This window comes from Rhinoraja longicauda, chromosome 38, assembly GCF_053455715.1.
Source record: "Rhinoraja longicauda isolate Sanriku21f chromosome 38, sRhiLon1.1, whole genome shotgun sequence".
NCBI classification, from domain to species: domain Eukaryota; kingdom Metazoa; phylum Chordata; class Chondrichthyes; order Rajiformes; family Arhynchobatidae; genus Rhinoraja; species Rhinoraja longicauda.
The window spans coordinates 5,968,903-5,988,975 of NC_135990.1; the positions used below are offsets into that span (position 1 = coordinate 5,968,903).

Sequence of the window (20,073 nt, forward strand, 5' to 3'; positions counted from 1 at the left end):
AGCAAAATTCAGCAGAAAAACTCCTATGCTCTTTGAAGTTCAGAGGAACTGAGGGAAGCTAGCTTTGAGGCATTCATCTTTGGAACATTTTAGGGCGGCACGGTGGCGCAGCGGTAGAGTCGCTGCCTTACAACCCCTGCAGCGCCGGAGACCCGGGTTCGATCCCGCTACGGGTGCTGTCTGTATGGAGTTTGTACGTTCTCCTCGTGACCGCATGGGTTTTCTCCAACATCTTCGGTTTTCTCCCACACTCTAAAGACGTACAGGTGTGAAGGTTAATTAGCTTGGTGTATGTATAAATTGTCCCTAATGTGTGAAGAATAGTGTTAATGTGCAGAGATTGCTGGTCGGCACGGACTCGGTGGGCCGAAGGACCTGTTTCTGCGCTGTATCTCTAAACCAAACTAAACATTAAGCGGTACATGGTGATGTCTGGAGTTTGGAGATGAGAAGTTGATGTCTCTTTGGAATTCTGGAACTCGGTGATTGGACCTGCATAGACCGGAGTATATTTGAATTGGGGAATAATAGATGCCTTCAATGTCCAAAAGTCTTGAGATTCAGATTAATTTGTTGTACCAGGGTTCAATGAGATTCCTAGATAGCATGAAGCCAGAGTAAGCAATAAGTCGTGCACAAATACAATAAGGAATGTAAGAATGGCAGAACTGTGCAAAGATGATAGTGCAAACTAGTGAAAGATAGTTGTGAAAATGAAGTAGTACAAAGAAAAACAACAGTGCTATAATGGAATAACCGAGTAAGTTGAAGAAAATAGTACATGGCAGCACCACTAGGATGGATGTGCAAAAGCGTGACTGCTTCATGAGTCTGATAGTCGTGCGGAAGCTCTTTCTTTAGTCTGGATGTCAGGTTTTCAAGCTTCTTTTCCCAGAAGTTAGAAAAGAAAAGGGAATGGCCAAGGCGACAGGTATCCTTGATACTTCCAACCCAACTGATGCCCAGTGACAATGGAAGAAATTGAAGAGTCTCTGTTGGATTGGGTTGCGTTCGAGCAGGTTCTGTAGGTTCAGGCAGTCAAGAGCAGGGCAGTTGACATACCAGGCTGAGATGCATCCTGACAGATTACTTTCTGTAGCATATCTGCAGGGATTTGAGAGAATCCTCGAGGATGTACAGAATATTCACGGGGTGCCTCAGAAAATATGCTAGTGTGTTTTCTTGATCACCATGTCTGCCCGAAGGGAAGAAAGACACAAAAAGCTGGAGTAACTCAGCGGTTCAGATTGCATCTCTGGAGAAAAGAAATAGGTGACGTTTCAAGTGGAGACCCTTCTTCAGCCTCGAGGGTCTCAACCCGAAATGTCACCTATTCCTTTTCTCCAGAGATGCAGTCTGACCCGCTGAGTTACCCCAGCTTTTTGTGTCTATCTTCGATTTAAACCAACATTGGCAGGTCCTTCCTACACATTCAGTAGGAAGTGACCAGGTTAGGTTGCCAGTGATATGGATGCAAGAAACTTGAAGCTGTCAACAATCTCGACAGCAACTCCGTTAATGAGGACGGAGTTGTGTTCAACCACTCTGTTCAACCATCAGGCTATCACACCGTACGAACTGCAACAAAACTCCAGACGACTTACTGCCTTGGTTGGACTTTGGACTTTGAGCTTGGATTTTGTCTTTGCGTTATATTGTTTTTAATTTATAGGACTTCCTGTTTATTACGGTATCTATTTAGTACAATGTTTACATACCTGTTGTGCTACTGCAAGTAGGTGAGCTTATAGAGGTATATAAAATCATGAGAGGAATAGATCGGGTAGATGCACAGAGTCTCTTGCCCAGAGTAGGGGACAATTGAGGACCAGAGAACATAGGTTTAAGGTGAAGGTGAAAAGATTTAATAGGAATCTGAGGGGTAACTTTTTCACACAAAGTGTGGTGGGTGTATGGAAGGAACTGCCAGAGGAGGTAGTTGAGGCAGGGACTATCGGAACCTTTAAGAAACATTTAGAGGGGTACATGGATAGGACAGGTTTGGAGGGATATGTACCAAATGCAGGCAGGTGAGACTAGTGTAGCTGGGATTTGTTGGCTGGTGTGGGTAAGGGGCCAAAGGGCCTGTTTCCACACTGTATTGCTCTAAGTAAGAATTGCATTGTTCTGTTTGGGACATATCAAAACATACTTGACTCTCTTGACTCTTAAAGGCTTGAAGGGATATGTCAAATATAGGCAAATGTGATTGGTTTAGATGGGGCATCTTGGTTGGCATGAACAAATTGGGCTGTTGGATCTGTTTCTGTACTGTATAACTCTTAACATTGAAGCTTTGATCATCTTGTATTTGAGTTTGGTGTTCAAAGCTGTTATGATGTTGCTGTGCATGCTCAAAGTATCTAGATGGTTGCAGGAAGGTATTAATTTAGACACGCCAGCTGTAAATGGCATTTATCAGTAGTAATGGGAAATAGATTTAAACTTTAATCCACATGATTGATCCACCTATTAGTCATGCATTCTTAAATTTTGTATTTTTATTGATTTGTTTTTGATTAATATTACTTGGTGTGCACTTGTGTTATTGAAACCTATTTGTTCAAGGAGATTAAAATTTTAGTTTAAAAACTCAATGATGTTTTAGTAGCTTTTGACAACTTGTGATCTAATTCAGCTTGTGGTATCAGTGAATGTTTGGAATGCTATCCGCTGCAAATGGAATGTTCCCAAGGCTATTTCGCAACAGTTACAATTTATTACATGCAGTATGTTTATCTAAAATGGTCTTCTATTTGACTTGGATGGAACATCACTTTCTTTCCTTCCCTGTGAGTAAAATTTTATAATTAGCTTAGCTACCAAAGATGTTTGTTGCAAAATTCTCTATTTCTGTTCAAATGGGTTACATTCAGCGCAACTTGTATAATTTTGCAATAGCATGCTAATTTTAATTTTTGATACTTTCATCTTACAGCTCCTTAAATAGAATGGTATATGCTCACATTTTGCTGTCACCTTGTGCTAAATATCCACTCATTGAAAATGTAACGTCTTTAAATATCATAATGTGAAGTTATGACTGTTTTAATTTAGTTTATTGTTATGTATATCGAGGTACAGTGAAAAGCTTTTGTTGCGTGATAACTAGTCAGTGGAAAGAATCGAGCCATTCACAGTGTACAGATACATGATATGAAAAAGGTGGTGCAAGATAAAGCCAGTAAAGTCCGATCAAGGATAGTCCGAGGGTCATCAATCAGGTAGATAGTAGTTCAGCACTGCTCGCTAGTTGAGGTAGGTAGGATGGTTCAGTTGCCTGATAGCAGCTGGGAAGAAACTTCCAGAATCCGGAGGTGTGCGTTTCCACACTTCTATACAGTTTGCCTGATGGGAGAGGAGAGAAGAGGGAGTGGCCAGGGTGCGACTTGTCCTTGATTATGCTGCTGGCCTTGCCGAGGCAGTGTGAGTTATGAATGGAGTCAATGGAGCGGAGGGTTGGTTTGTGTGAGATTGTGGGTTTTTTAAAATGGAATAAAACCTTAATTCCATGTTGTGGCAGTACAAGTCCTAATTGTTTTTGCCATTGCACTTTATACTAGTCCAAGTACAATGTTAATAACCTGAAGATATTTAGCTTGATATCGTCTAGGATGTTGAAATGATTTCAGCACGCCTGAATAACTTTGCACCGGTCATTCCTTTGCCAAGAAGCTTTTTATTTGAATGGTGTCACAAATATTCAGAATCATAAATATTGAAGGCAAAACCGGTTGACTAGCTTAAAGCATGAATCAGTGAGATTTCTTAAATCTCAATTCTGTTGATCGTTTTGGGCTGCTAGTCTTTAACCTGTTCTTTCTGAACCGGGTTCTTTCCTGGGCCACAACATTTGGGTCAGGTCCAGTTTCCATCTGAGCATTTCCATCTGAGCAGCCTGGGTGGCATGAACATATTATGTACGAGTTGTTCTGAGACACACAATGAAAGTGAATTAGTCATCCTCTTTTTTTTTCCCCCCCTCAGTCCTATATATATCTCACTCCCCCACCCTACACCCTGTGACTTCAACTGCACAGTAAAGTGCCTCTGCTTGGCACATAACGTGCAACTTGCCCTGAAAACACAGTTCCAATCAGTCTGAAGAAGGGCATAAAATGCTGGAGTAACTCAGCGAGACAGACAACATCTCTGTGGAGGGAATGGGTGGCCTTGCAGGTCGAGACCCTTCTTCAGACTAGAGTCAGGGGAAAGGGAAACGAGAGATGTAGAGAGATATAGAACAAATGAAAGATATTATCTGAATGGTGTCAAGTTAGGAAGAGGGGATGTTCAACGAGATCTGGGTGTCCTAGTGCATCAGTCACTGAAAGGAAGCATGCAGGTACAGCAGGCAGTGAAGAAAGCCAATGGAATGTTGGCCTTCATAACAAGAGGAGTTGAGTATAGGAGCAAAGAGGTCCTTCTACAGTTGTACCGGGCCCTGGTGAGACCGCACCTGGAGTACTGTGTGCAGTTTTGGTCTCCAAATTTGAGGAAGGATATTCTTGCTATTGAGGGCGTGCAGCGTAGGTTCACTAGGTTAATTCCCGGAATGGCGGGACTGTCGTATGTTGAAAGGCTGGAGCAATTATGCTTGAATACACTGGAATTTAGAAGGATGAGGGGGGATCTTATTGAAACATATAAGATAATTAGGGGATGGGACACATTAGAGGCAGGAAACATGTTCCCAATGTTGGGGGAGTCAAGAACAAGGGGCCACAGTTTAAGAATAAGGGGTAGGCCATTTAGAACGGAGATGAGGAAGAACTTTTTCAGTCAGAGAGTGGTGAAGGTGTGGAATTCTCTGCCTCAGAAGGCAGTGGAGGCCAGTTCGTTGGATGCTTTCAAGAGAGAGCTGGATAGATCTCTTAAGGATAGCGGAGTGAGGGAGTATGGGGAGAAGGCAGGAACGGGGTACTGATTGAGAGTGATCAGCCATGATCGCATTGAATGGCGGAGCTGGCTCGAAGGGCTGAATGGCCTACTCCTGCACCTATTGTCTATTTATCTCTATCTATATGCAAAAAAGTAACGATGATAAAGGAAACAGAACATTTATTAGCTATTTGCTCGGTGAGAACGAGAAGCTGGTGCGACTTGGGCAGGGGAGGGAAGGAGAGAGAGGGAATACAGGGGTTACTTAAAGTTAGACAAATCAATATTCATATTTGGTCTGAAGAAGGGTCCCAACCCAAAATGTCACCAATCCATATTCTCTAGAGATGCTGCCTGACCCGCTGAGTTACTCCAGCACTCTGTGAAACGTCACCTATCCATGTTCTCCAGAGATGCTGCCTGACTCGCTGAGTTACTCCAGCACTCTGTGTTATACAGCTCCAGTCCATGTGTTCATGTTCCTAACCCCTAGTGGTCAGTGCATGATTGGCCTAATCTGCATTTTGATTATGCTAAGCCGATATTTCTGCTAGCTTTATTACCAATTGTCCAGTGAATGAATGGATCGAGAGGTGAAGCTACAAAATCAATGGTTAATAAATATCGTGGTTGTACATTTGGTTCTTTTCTTTTGGACTTTTCCGTAGCATTTTCAGAAAAGTGGTTATTGTGCAGGTCTCTCTTCTGATTACAATAATTGCTTTCCCAGCAATGCTTGCTCTGTTATTTTGCCAAGGCTAAATAAGTGTCTGAATTAGTTTAGTATGTTGCATTACAAGAAAAGCCCAGCCTCCAACAACTGCCCTCTTAGAAACCACAAGTCACTTCAAACAATTATGCTGCCACATGAAATAAAACTAATAACTATAATTAACTGGAATGCAACAACTTTAACATGGAAATTTACTTAACATCCTCCCTTTCTCATCTGCTTTGTTTTTAAAGCTTCACTTGGGTGAGGGCCTGCCACTGAAAGGCACGCTGATGGGTGGGTGTGTATTAAGGTCACCCTGGAAACAAGAGAGAAATTATATTGAGAGATTTCTGACTTTGTTCGCTGAAGTTCTGCAATAAATGCAAAGCATGGGCAGAATCTGAGGAGAGAGAGTGAGAAAAATTGTGTCATTTCATGAAGCGCCATCTATTCATGCCAAAACTTAGAAAAGCAAATATTGTGAATGCTCTATGATGCAGCAATGCAATTTTTATCCATCTCTGTAATCTCAAGCTGTCAATGTCTCTGCTTTTGCATCCAACCCCTTAACTGGTGTGTGTAAACTCTAATAGTTAAATGTGATGGAAGAAATGCATGCGCTGACAAGGAAATGAGATTGGGTATTCAAAGCATTCCTCACCTTTGTAAGGTGGGGTAGAGCGAGAGAGGTTGGGATAGGCAATGAACATAAATTCCTAATTCAGTCAAAATAACTGACGTTGGGATTTTTCATTTGCAGGGTGCAGGCAAGTTACTAATTGCAGCCTCCTTGTGAAATGCTTTTGTTGTGCAAATCTAGTCTCTCTCCTTAGTTTAATTCTGAACTAATGGTCATTATAAAAGTCATTAAGTATGAACTGAAATGAAATGATACACTACAAATCTTGTGCCCTACAATTAATGAGACTCCTTGAATTTTGATTTGATTACAGCAAACTTAAAAATCTGAAAAATTTGTTGAAATATCTTATAGAGCACAATTGTTTTCACAAGTAGATAAGCTTTTAGCTATTACTCAAGTAATTGAAAGTGACCCATCTCGTTCATATGGGGAAATTTAGGCTTGGCTTTCAATCCTGATGTGAACAACATTCAAACTATTATGATCGACAATAGACATAACGTGCTGGAGTAACTCAGTGGGACAGGCAGCATCTCTGGAGGGAAGGACTGGGTGACGTTTCGGGTCGAGACCCTTCTTTGGACTGTGTCACCAATTCCTTCTCTCCAGAGATCCTGCTGTCCAGCTGAGTTACTCCAGCATTTTGTGTCTATCTTTGATTTTAAACCAGCATCTACAGTTCTTTCCTACATCTACAGTGCCCTCCATAATGTTTGGGACAAAGACCCATCATTTATTTATTTGCCTCTGTCCTCCACAATTTGAGATTTGTAATAGAAAAAAAATCACATGGTTAAAATGCACATTGTCAGATTTTAATAAAGGCCATTTTTATACATTTTGCTTTCACCATGTAGAACTTACAGCAGTGTTTATACATAGTCCCCCCATTTCAGGGTACCATAATGTTTGGGACACAGCAATGTCATGTAAATGAAAGTAGTCATGTTTAGTATTTTGTTGCATTTCCTTTGCATACAATGACTGCTTGAAATCTGCAAATCGGACATCACCAGTTGCTGGGTGTCTTCTCTGGTGATGTTCTGCCAGGCCTCTATTGCAGCCATCTTTAGCTTATGCTTGTTTGGGGGGCTAGTCCCCTTCAGTTTTCTCTTCAGCATATAAAAGACATGCTCAATTGGGTTAAGATCAGGTGATTGACTTGGCCACTCAAGAATTGACCATTTTTTAGCTTTGAAAAACTCCTTTGTTGCTTTAGAAGTATTATTGGGATCATTGTCTTGCTGTAGAATGGACTGCCAGCCAATGAGTTTTGAGGCATTTGTTTGAACTTGAGCAGATAGGATGTGTCTATACACTTCAGAATTCATTATGTTACTACCATCAGCAATTGTATCATCAGTGGAGATAAGTGAGCCAGTATCTTCAGCAGCCATACATGCCCAGGCCATAACACCCCCACCACCGTGTTTCACAGATAAGGTGGTATGCTTTGGATCTTGGGCAGTTCCTTCTCTCCTCCATACTTTGCTCTTGCCGTCACTCTGATATAAGTTAATCTCCGTATCATCTGTCCACAAGACCTTTTTCCAGAACTGTGGTTGCTCTTTTAAGTGCATCTTAGCAAACTGTAACCTGACATCCTCTTTTTGCTGCTAACCAGTGGGTTGAATCTTACAGTGTAGCCTCTGTATTTCTGTTCATGAAGTCTTCTGCAGACAGTGGTCATTGACAAATCCACATCTGACTCCTGAAGAGTGCATCTGATCTGTTGGACAGGTGTTTGGGTATTATAGAGAGAATTCTTCTGTCATCAGCTGTGGAGCTCTTCCTTGGCCTGCCAGTCCCTTTGTGATTAGTAAGCTCACCAGTGCTCTCTTTCTTCTTAATGATGGTCCAAACAGTTGATTTTGGTAAGCCAAAGGTTTTATTCTCTAACAGTTAAACTCTAACAGTTTTATTCTTGTTTCTCAGTCTCATAATGGCTTCTTTGACTTTCATTGGCATAACGTTGCAACTCGTGTTGATAAACAGCAATAAAAGTTTCCAAAGGTGATGGAAAGACTGGGGGAAAGACTAGGTGCTGAGAGCTCTCTTATGCCTGCATTAAGGAGGCATTTAAACACACCTGGGCAATTACAAACACCTGTGAAGCCAAATGTCCCAAACATTATGGTAACTTGTAAAACTTTATTTGGCAGAAACCCATAAATATACCATCATGTAGTATCGTAAAATTTGGCTTACATGTCACGTTAGATGGAAAATATGGAAAGCACATGCTTAACTAACGTCCATCTGAATTCCTATTGAATGAAGATTGGGCCCTTACAGAAATATTTTGATGGGACATTCAGCAGCCTATTGGGTGAATCAAGTTAACTGTCTGATTAGAGAAGCATGTTGAAGAAAAGAGTACCTGCACTAACATCTCATTTTGTGTGAATGTGTGTGAGTTGCAAAAGTTCATGGGCATTGAAATATCTTTTAAGTGAAGTAATGGTTGTGATGGAGAGCTGGGAACCCAAATTGCACTCACTCAGACTGGTCATCTTTGGACACAAGAGCAGAAGTAGGCCGTTCTGCCATTCGATCACGGTTGATCTGTTTTCCCTCGTCTCAGCCCCATTCTCCTCCCTTTTCCCCCATCACCTTTGATGCTCTCACAAATCAAGAACCTATCAATCTCTGCTTTAATAATGACTTGGCCTCCACAGCCATCTGTAGCAATGAGTAGGAAAGAAAACTGCAGATGCTGGTTAAAAGCAAAGGTATACACAAAATGCTGGAGTAACTCAGCGGGTCAGGCAGCATCTCTGGAGAGAAGGAATGGGTTACAAATGCTCCAGCATTTTGTGTCTATCTGTGGCAATGAATTCCACAGATGCACAACCCTCTGGCTAAAGAAATTCCTCCATCTCCATTCTGAAGGTATGGCCTTTTGTTCTGAGGCTATGGCCTCTGGTCATAGACTTCCCCCACTACTGGAAATATCCCCTCCACGTCCATTCTATCTAGGCTGTCCATTATTCAGTAGGGTTCAATGAGATCCACCTTCATCCTTCTAAATGCAAGAGGCACTAATGATAATAGGAAAATCTTGGCTGTGAGAACTCCCTTACCGAAAATGTTGTGAGGATGTTATGTCCATCTGATAGAAGGACCAAGTTTGAAGCTTTGTTGAAAGAGGGGAAGTACCACCGTGGCACTTTTTGTCCTCTGACCACTGACTTTCAACAGATAATTATCACCGATTGTATCAGTGTTTGTTGGCCTACATTTGCTCTTTGTACATGACAACAATATCTTGTATTTCATTTTGTACAAGTGTTTTCAGATCCCTCAGTTGCCTTGTGTCAGAGCTCTAATCTGCAGCCTGCAAGCTGTGCATTCCTCTGCCCCTGACCAGTGCACATAGTGGCAATCGGCTGTTGCTTCACTGCTCCAGTGACTCGTATTCAATTGTGACCTCTGGTGCTGTCTTTGTGGAGTTTGCAAAGTTTCCCTGTTTTTGCATGGGCTTTGCCCAGATGCACTGGTTTCCTTCCGCGTTCCATGGACATGGGATGACAAAAACTAATTTGTAACAGTTGCTGCCAAAGTGCATGTGAGGGATGGAAACTGGGGCAGGTTAGTGGGAATGTGGAGGGAAGAAAGTTGGACTGATGTGAACAGGTGGGCAGTATTGATTCAGTGGGCCATAGCAGCCTATTTTCATGCTGTGACCATGATCCCAACATCCTCCTGATGTAGTATTTGGTACGGGTTTCCAAGGATGAAGGGGGGACCTCATTGAAACTTACCGAATAATAAACTGCATGGATGGAGTGGATGTGGGGAGGATGTTTTCACTAGTGGGAGAGTCTAGGATCAGAGGGCTCAGCTTTTAGAAAGGAGATGAGGAGGAATTTCTTTAGCCCCAGAGAGTGGTGAATCTGTGGAATTCATTGCCACAGACGGCAGATAAGACCAAGCCATTGGGTAATTTTAAAGCGGAGATTGACACTTTCCTGATTTAGTAAGGGTGGGGTGAAGGGGTGAATGCTGGAGAATGGGGTTGAGAGGCAAACAACGATTTGCCATGAATGAATGACAGAATGGAGTCGATAGGCTGAATAGACTAATTCTGCTTGTGATATAAGAAAATAACTGCAGATGCTGGTACAAATCGAAGGTATTTATTCACAAAATGCTGGAGTAACTCAGTAGGTCAGGCAGCATCTCAGGAGAAGAAGGGTCTCGACCCGAAACGTCGCCCATTCCTTCTCTCCTGAGATGCTGCCTGACCTGCTGAGTTACTCCAGCATTTTGTGAATAATTCTGCTTGTGAAGTTATGAACCATGTCATTAGCTTTCAATCCCCTGAACTCGGTGTCCTTTTATAAGATGTGGCTTAAACTCATTGCCCATCACCAAATGCTTCTTTAGACCCGTACTAAATGTTGACATAATTTCCTGTTCATTCCCAGAGACCATTGAAATGAACTGGCTAGTCAGGCAATGTTTTTTAGTTTCCAAAGCAGAGCTGGATCCCTTCATCATCTGACTGAGGCAGGAGCTACCGCTGAGCAAGGGTTAACACCTGTGACTTGGTGGCACGCTAACCTTTAAAGCTTCTGTGTTCTACACTAATGCGTAATGGAGAATGATTTGCTTTCTGCATGCTGTTGTTCAAATGAACAATGCTATAAGTAGGCTTTTAATTTTAGTATCAATATTTTTTCTATTTTGCTGAAGTGCTTTCCATGTACGATCAGTCCATTTGGCTGCTTTAAATACAGACCAAATTGTCCAGACAATAGACACAGAATGCTGGAGTAACTCAGCGGGACAGGCAGCATCTCTGGAGAGGAGGAATGGGCTACGTTTCAGATCAAGACACTGTTTCAGATTGAGAGTCAGGGGAGAGGGAGGCGTAGAGAAATGGAGGGGTATGGTGTGGAAACAGATCAATGTCCAGTACTGCCTGTCAAAAGGAGTAGATTTAGATCGTCACACCATCTTGTTGACTGATTCAGTAAGTGGGACTAGCTTGGTTTCTACTGCACAGGTGGCATGGATTTGATGAGCTGGTGATATGCTTTGAGTTGAAATTTTGCAGTTTTAATTATTTAAAGAGATGAAAGTGTATAACTGAACAAAAATGTTATTTAGTGTACATCAGGTGAGCAACCTGCCAAGCAGCTGCTGCGCCAAATCTCGTATCAGTGGGAGGTCTGACTTACCTAGTTGATTGGGCCTCATTTAAATTTGAACCTGCCAGAGTTAATTGCAGTGTTTCTGGGTTGCTTGCTGTTTGCGAGGGCGAGCAGCGCGGTAAGCTTTCCGATGCTTGAAGTCAGCTTGCACTTCTTAAAGCGGAGCGAGTCTTGTTATTAGTGTGCAGAAAATGCACTTCTGAGCACCAGACACGCGGAGCATTTCTTGGCCTCCTGAAGCTGATGCATTTGGTCATAACAGGCCCAAGCACGTGGTCCACATTATGGATGGATTCCTTATCAGGTACGTCAGCCGCAGAGATGCCCACTTTTCTGGATTACACATTTTGTCAACCTTGTCGAGTAATTTTAGTTTTAAATCAATTTAGTTTCCCCACTTGAAATTTGTTGGTGCGGTGGAAGTTCCAGCAGAGTTGGTGGTGCCAACGAACGAGCCACGTTAGTTTCTCCATCCTACACCTTGATCCCTACCAAACCTTGCATGTCGTGCAAGGGAGTAAAACTGTTCTGTTATGGACTGAGACACAAACCACATGGGGAATTGAATTATTTTTTTCATTGTGTGACACTCGGAAATGAAACAGTGATGAACCATTGAATGATCAAATTTGCAGTAATGGATCCGAATCTGAAAGGTGCCTAATCGTGGTAATGGTTGAAAGCCACCTCTGCTGTAAATACAACTGACTTACCCCTCCGAAAGTAGACATAAAAAGCTGGAGTAACTCAGCGGGTCAGACATCATCTCTGGAGTAAAGGAATAGGTGATGTTTTGGGTCGAGACACTTTTTCAGACTGGGTTCTTGCCCCCCCCCCCAGGTTATGTGGAACCAGTAGAACTCCAACTAACCCTTTGTCTATTTGGAAATTACAGCAGTCAGCATCTGGATTTGCTGGAGCCCCAGTTCCTGTGCTCTCTTCATCTCACTAGGATCCATGGAAAATGTATTCTACTGTGTAACATAATGTCTTTAATAGTGTAGAGTATTAATAGAGATCAGGTGGAGAAGGATGAGCCTCGCTGGTCATTGCCACCGCCATCCAGAAATACCAGCAAACAAAGTTGTGCTGTGGGAACCCACCCATGGAAGACGGAACCCGGGACGACCAAACAAGACCATGCTGAAGATGTTGATGGAAGATGCATGTGTAGAGACAAAAGAGGAGCTTGCCGGCTGTATGGAGGACAGAGATGTGTGGTGCATCTGTCACTGTGCCCTTCGTACACTGCCAGAGTCCCACCCCAGTCAATTTAAGGAGTATCACTACGACTTGCAATTTGATGCATAAATTTCCAAACTGAAAATGATGGTGAAAACGTTACAATCTGAACTTTTTTTTTGGTGACCATTTTCAAAAATATCCCAATACAAGTCTTCAGAAAGAAATCCATGGCTGCTGTTAAAATGATAACCAGCTTATTATTCAAGTTATAGACATTGAAGCATGGGTGTACTTTATATTATTATAAATAAAGTATTGTTATAATAAAGTATTATTGTGTGTGTATTTACAAAACGGTCGAACTGAAATGCTGCCCTTGCTGGGAAATGTAATTTGGATATTCAAAATTATGGATACCAGGCCGAATTTAAGGTAAACTATTATGGTCAGCCTGAGCATTACAAAAAAGGATTTGAAAACAACATGTATAGCCGGTGGCACCTGAGTCAACCACATAACTTCCTACATATGCTTTAAGGTCAACTGGAGTTGGAGGTGTGGAGGAGTTGGAGGAGTGGTTCTGCTGCCTATTATCCAATGTATTTAAGCTGGTGTGCAATGTTTGCTGTAACTTTCTCTCGTTCGATCGTGACACTGCTTTGTGAACAAAGTGGTCGTCGTTTCTGGAAGCAGGTGTTTTCTGGATGGCTGATGATTTGGGATGCTGCTGGCTAAGCAGTGCATCTGATTCGCGTTGTGCATCTTGGCAGCGTCATTTCCGTTTGTGGTTTGAAGAAGTCACTGACTCTTGCAGTATTTTGTCATCCTCTCGCCTGAGCCGAGTCTGAACAAATTACTTTATTATAGACATGCTTTGAATTTTTGTGGTCGGTTACTGCTGGTGGGTACTTGTTTGTGCCTGCACCTTGTTCTCCACTTAAAGATGGCAATGATTAAGAGTAACACTTTTATCGTTTTCAGGTCTTAGCTGTTCAATTATGCAAAAAAAGTTGAGTATTTGTGAAGGTATGTGCACTTAGTAACTGTTTGACTCATTCTCACTATTTTTCTTCCTCCTCTCTCCCCCCTCCAATTTCACCTCTCCACCCCAACCCACGTTATCCATTCTTCAAAGTATGTCTGCATTGCTCTTTTTGTATGTTTAACCAGACTTTTCATGTTGTAAAGGAGAAGTGAAACGATGATTTGTTTTCTTTTGGGGGTAAAATTGCAGTACCTGTAATTCTAACTTTCTTGGTCTTACCATGAGTCATAGAGTGATACAGTGTGGAAACAGGCCGTTCGGCCCAACTTGCCTACACCGGCCAATGTGTTCCAGCGACACTAGCCCCACCTGCCTGCATTTGGTCCATTTCCCTCCAAACCTGTCCTATTCATGTACCTGTTCAAATGTTTCTTAAACGTTGGGATAGTCCCTGCCTCAACTACCTCCTCTGGCAGTTTGTTCCATACACCCACCACCCTTTGTGTGAAAAAGTTACCCATTGGATTCCGATTAAATCTTTTCCCCTTCACCTTAAACCAATGTTCTCTGGTCATCGATTCATCTACTCTGGGCAAGAGACTGCATCTAACCGATCTATTTCTCTCGTGATTTTATATACATGATATATAAGCATGTAGGAAGCTGTTATGTAGTTGACGAAGGTGTATGTGGAGTGTGACTAGGTGTACATATTGTTTTCAAATCCTTTTCTTTAATGCTTGGGTACTAGTTACGAGTTGGATTGCTAATGTTCTGATGTTAGAGTGCTTGGCTGAGGAATTCTGAAGGTTTGATGTCCTGGGCAATGGAGAGATGATTACACTATCCCATTTTGTGTGTCTGCATTTGATGGTTTATTTTTAAGATGGTTGGAATTGGAGACAAGGAGGCAAAGAACATTTTCTAAAGATGCAATCAATTAAAACGGTTGGAAATATTGGAAGTGAGATGTTTAGAATTAAGATCACGTTTGTTTACCGGTCTCAGCTTTCAAATCCTAAACTTCACAACACCTTCCAAGAGAAATGGTTGGGAAAGAAATGTGTGCTGAGCTTTTGAAAAGATGCTTTGATTCACAGAGCCACGCAATGGGCTTGCTTTCATTCAGATTGGAGAACTATTGTAATAGTGGGTGGCACTGCAGGTCTTTGGTCTTAGTTTAAGAGAGTAATCCCATGGATGATTGGGTTAACATCTGATGAGCTTTTGACGACACTGGGCCTGTACTCGCTAGAGTTTAGAAGAAAGAAGGGGGAGGGGGGGACTTCATTGTAAATTAGCAAATAGTGAATGGCCTGGATAGAGTGGATGTGGCAAATATGTTTCCACTAGTGGAAGAGTCTTCGATCAGAGGGCACAGGCCTCTGATTGCAAGTTAAAGGTCTTTGAGGTAGTAGTAAAAGGTGATCGAGATGAGTTTGGATGGGGAGGTGTGGTGGTACTGGCATCTGAAGGGTAGGCGTGAGTTGGATCTTGGGATTTATGGTTGGGGAGATGAGGTGATTTAATTCTCTTCACTCGGGCCTAGATACAATGGAATATGTAGAGAGACTAGCCTAATTAAATGAGAATCTGTTCCATGTACAATTTGGAGTGGTCATGCATTATAGGTTGGTCTATAATTGGAGAAGATTAGGCCCAGTGCCACATTTGAAGAAATATGTGCAGCATGATATAATAAGTAGGAAGGAACTGCAGATGCTGGTTTACACTGAAGATAGACACAAAATACTGGAGTAACTCAGCCGGACAGGCTGCATCTCTGGATAGAAGGAGTTAGTTCAAGAGAGAGTTAGATTCAGCTCTTGGGGCAAAAGGAATCGAGGGATATGGGGAAAAATTAGGAGCGGGGTACAGATTTTAAATGATCAGCCATGATCATATTGAATGGTGATGCTGGCTGGAAGGGCCGAATGGCCTACTCCTGCACCTATTTTTGTATGTTTCTATGAATGGGTCGAGTCCCTTCTTCAGACTTTCTATTCTATCTTTGATGCAATAAGTATTTTGAGCAATGATCAGCATTAAAGTCAAGCATAACTGAAAGTTCCCAGTTGCATATACGATGCATTGTTACTTGTGACTGATTGCAGCTATTACTTTATAAAGTGGATCCATTTAAAGGTATTATAACTAGTCATGGGGTCTAAAAAATGAACTTGCAATCAACTTCAGTTGCTGCCTCCTGTTCAGTGATAAGCATTTCAGGCTCAATTTAACAATTCCCAGCCTCCAGTTTGCTTCAGAAAATAACCATTCCACAACTGCAGTATTGCAGTTGGATTGTATTGGGAGTCGGTTGCTGGAACTGGAAAATTGTAGCTCTGAGGTGATTTAATAAGCATGGGTTGTTTCCTTTAGAGCAAGCCCATAAAATTAAGGGGTCCGCATAGAGTAAATAATAACCGTCTATTTCCTTTGGTAGAACGATTGAAATCATAAGGCATACATTTAGTTTCGTTTTTAGTTTTAGAGATACAGCACAGAAACAGGCCCTTCGGCCCACCAAGTCCGCACTGACCCGCACATTAACACTACCCTACACACACACTAGGGACAATTTTACATTTATTCCAAGCCAATTAACCTACAAACCTGTACGTCTTTGGAATGTGGGAAGAAACCGAAGATCTCAGAAAACCCATGCACGTCACGGGGAGAACGTACAAACTCCATACAGATAAGCACCTGTAGTCAGGATCGAACCCGGGTCTCTGGCGCTGTGAGGCAGTAGCTCTACCTTTACTCCTCCATGCCGCCCAAACTTTAGACTGTGGTAAGGGGTGAGCCCAAAGTTGCCATCACCCGAGGGATTTTAGAGGATTTGAAGTTAATAGAATAGCTGAAACAAAATGGAAATACTGAAAATAACATTAAGTTTTAGAGCGAGATGTATCTACAAATTTACAGAAATAATTGAACATGTGTTGAGTAGTTATTTGCGACAATCAAGTGTCACTTTGACCAAGCATAGTTGATTATTCAACAGCAGATAGACACAAAATGTTGGAGTAACTCAGTGGGACAGGCAGCATCCCTGGAGAGAAGGAATGGGTGACGTTTTGGGTCGAGACCCTTCTTCAGACTGAGAGTTTTCCAAGGTTTACCAGATCCACATGACTGTGTAATGGACTGTCAGAAGATGAATATTCAATGTGTTGATTTAAAAAATAGCAACTCAACAAAATCACTTTTCAGTTCCTCCATGTACATGTATTTTTAGTGCAAGAACACAGCTGCAAATTATATTTTGTGACTAATGGTTAAGATTTAGTGCTATTTCCAGTGCATGTCACTAAGTTGCTTCCGATCAGAGTTGACCTCTGTACACAGCTTTGATGCATCAAATCATTATATGAATTCTTTATCCATTTAGTTATCATTTAAATGTGCTGTTTGTCTAAGTTGTAATCCTCCAATTGCCGCATGCTTATATTATTTAGTCGTTCATGGTTATGAGAAGCATGGACGAGCTTCAATGGGTGAGACTTTATCAGTAATGTTTGCCATTTGGATTTACTTGTAACAAACCAGTGTATAAAATCATGAGAGGAATAGATTGGGTAGATGCACAGAGTCGCTTGCCCAGAGTAGGTGAATCGTGTTCCAGGGGACATAGGTTTAAGGTAAAGGGGAAAAGATTTAATAGGAATCTGAGGTGTAACTTTTAAATGTTTGTAGCTTAACACAAAGGGTGGTGGATGTATGGAACAAGCGAACAGAGGAGTTAGTTGAGACTGGGACTATTGCAATGTTTGAGAAACATTAGACAGGTACATGGATAGGATAGGTTTGGAGGGATATGGGGCAAACACAGGTAGGTGGGACTAGTGTAGCTGGGACATGTTGGTTGGTGTGGGCGAGTTGGGCCGAAGGGCCTGTTTCCACGCTGTATGACTCTGACTCTAATTAACTACCACTTTTAAAGTCGTGCGTAACGTGATGGAATTAAGGCTCTGCCTCATCTGAGGCAGCTTCTATCAAGTTTCCAAAGTAATCTTATCATATTTTTGCTTTCTGTAAATAGAGCGTACTTATGGAAATTGCAAAATCCCCTTTGACTTCTAATTTGCACTTTTTGTTGGGAATGCTGATGAGAATTGAGCAAGGATGAGGCAGATTTATGCCAGTCACAAGGGGAGAAAATAACTGCTTTTGTTGCTCTTCATGATGAAATTGGTTCTATTTGCATATACCTACGTCAGTGCCATATAAAGACACCAGTGCAACAATTTACCCTCCCTCAACACTCTGCAACATCGTTAATTGAATTGAACTTTAGCATTAAATGTTATCAAACAGATTTCTCACTTCAACGTGTACAGTTTTGAATAATTCATTTGATTAAGCTTGCTATGTTGACTCTTTTATAATAGTTCAGTCATTCCTCCATCTGCCTCCCTCTCATACCCTGTAGCTGCTAAAACTACATTGAACCTGAATTTTCTTTTCAGTGAGTATTGAGTACTGAGCTTCCCACCATCGATAGGATCTGCAGGCAGCACTGCCTTAAGAAGGCAGTTAATGTCCTTAAAGACTCTCACCACACTGGCCAGACTTTCCCTTTGTTGCTACCATCGGGAGGAAAGTGGAGGAACCCGAAAACCATTGCCTCCAAGTTCAAGAGCAGCAGATTCCCTACAACTTAACCCACTTACACAACCCTATCTCCCCTACCTCAGACCACAACAGGCTTTGCACTGCTATGGGGTATGTCCCTGCTTTGAGTCTGAAGAAGGGTCTTGACCCGAAACGTCACCTATTTCTTTTCTCCAGATAGTCTGTCTGACCTGTTGAGTTTCTCCAGCTTTTTGTGTATCTTCGGTTTAAATGTGCATCTGCAATCCCGTCCTACACGTTGGATCTTCCCTTATTATTGTGAGCAATATCTGAGGAGGGATGTGCTGGCTCTGGAGAGGGTCCAGAGGAGGTTTACAAGAATGATCCCAGGAATGAGTAGGTTAACATATGATGAGCGTTTGACGGCACTGGGCCTATATTTGCTGGAGTTTAGAAGAATGATAGGGAAACTCATTGAAACGTACAGAACAGTGAAAGGCTTTGATAGAGTGGATGTGGAGAGGATGTTTCCACTAATGGGAGAGTCTAGGACTAGAGGTCATGGCTTCAGAATTAAAGGACATTCTTGTAGGAAGATGAGGAAGAATTTCTTTAGTAGGAGGGTGGTGAATCTGTGGAAATCTTTGCCACAGAAGGCTGTGGATGCAAAGTCTGTGGATATGTTTAAGGCAGAGATGGATAGATTTGATTAGTGTGGGTGTCAGATGTTATGGGGAGAAGGCAGGAGAATGGGGTTAGGAGGGAGAGATGGATCAGCCATGATTGAATGGCAGAGTAGACTTGATGGGCCGAATGGCCTAATTCTACTCCTATCACTTATGAACTAATGATTTTATGTTCATGGTATAATTTACTGAGAATGACTGATAATCTATCGTGTGTTACTGTCTCTAATGAGTCTATAAATCTGCAACAAGTAGGAATCTTAATGTTCTGGCTCACATCTGGTGTATACGGCAAATAAATACACTCTAGATTCTTGACTCCATATGGGGTTTTGAATTAATGCTAGTTTTCTCTTTGCCTGTGGTTTTGGGGATCAAACCTACGTAAGTGCCCTGTGTGTGGTATTCTGGATAATGCAAATATATTCCCTGCATTAATGTGTAGGAAGGAACTGCAGATGCTGGTTTAAACCGAAGATAGACACAAAAAGCTGGAGCAACTCAGTGGGCCAGGCAACATCGCTGACGAGAAGGAATGGGTGACATTTCGGGTCGAGACCCTTCAGCACATGTCTGAAGAAGGGTCTCGACCCGAAACGTCACCATTCCTTCTCTCCAGGGATGCTGCCTGTCCCGCTGAGTTACTCCAGCTTTTTGTGTCCATCTTCCCTGCATTAATGATCCTTTAAGATAAATGTGTACTGCAGTAGTTTCCAGGCTCTTGTTTCCCAATTAAAATGTTCTTCGGTTTGCAATTGTTTGGTAATGTGGGTGTTTTCGTCTCTAAGTCAAGGAAGAGTTTTGTCCATTCTGGATCTGAGGAATGGAAGGAATGTGTGCATGGCTTCTTTTAACATGAACAGGCTGTTGCTACCATATGGACTTGACAGAATGAGGTCTTGGTCCAATTGCTAGAAAGACTGAGATGATTGGAGACTAAGCACTGTGACTTATTATTTATCCTGTCTGCACATTTTACATTATGGAAACTGAATATACACTTTTGCTATAAAGTAGTGACATTGTGTTTATTTGTTGAGTAATGTTTGTGATTTAGCTGTCATTTGAAAGTAGTTGGCTATCATGCAGCAGCAGGCAACTAGATTGATATCATTGAGTGACTTGTTAAAGCACTATCCAAGAAAATCCTTGTGCAGCTTACACTTATGATTCCTTCCCCACCAAAGATATTAGAGAAACAAGATGGACCACTCCGTTGAAATCGACCATACCTAAGT

The 20,073-nt window shown here is 42.0% G+C and overlaps 1 protein-coding gene across 7 annotated transcripts in view; it reads left to right on the forward strand.

Moving 5' to 3' along the window:
* The window catches only part of LOC144610884 (tyrosine-protein kinase CSK), a 112,733-nt gene that overhangs the window by 28,266 nt on the left and 64,394 nt on the right, over positions 1 to 20,073 (forward strand). Inside the window, exon 1 of one of the 7 annotated variants that reach the window (XM_078429861.1) lies at positions 11,618 to 11,702. The exons of 4 other annotated variants lie outside the window; for them this stretch is intronic. The gene's annotated coding sequence lies outside the window, so the exon portion shown is untranslated. Of the gene's footprint in view, positions 1 to 11,617; positions 11,703 to 13,302; positions 13,485 to 13,560; positions 13,610 to 20,073 lie in introns of those variants that run through there. 2 more of the 7 variants (XM_078429862.1, XM_078429860.1) reach the window with 2 other exon arrangements.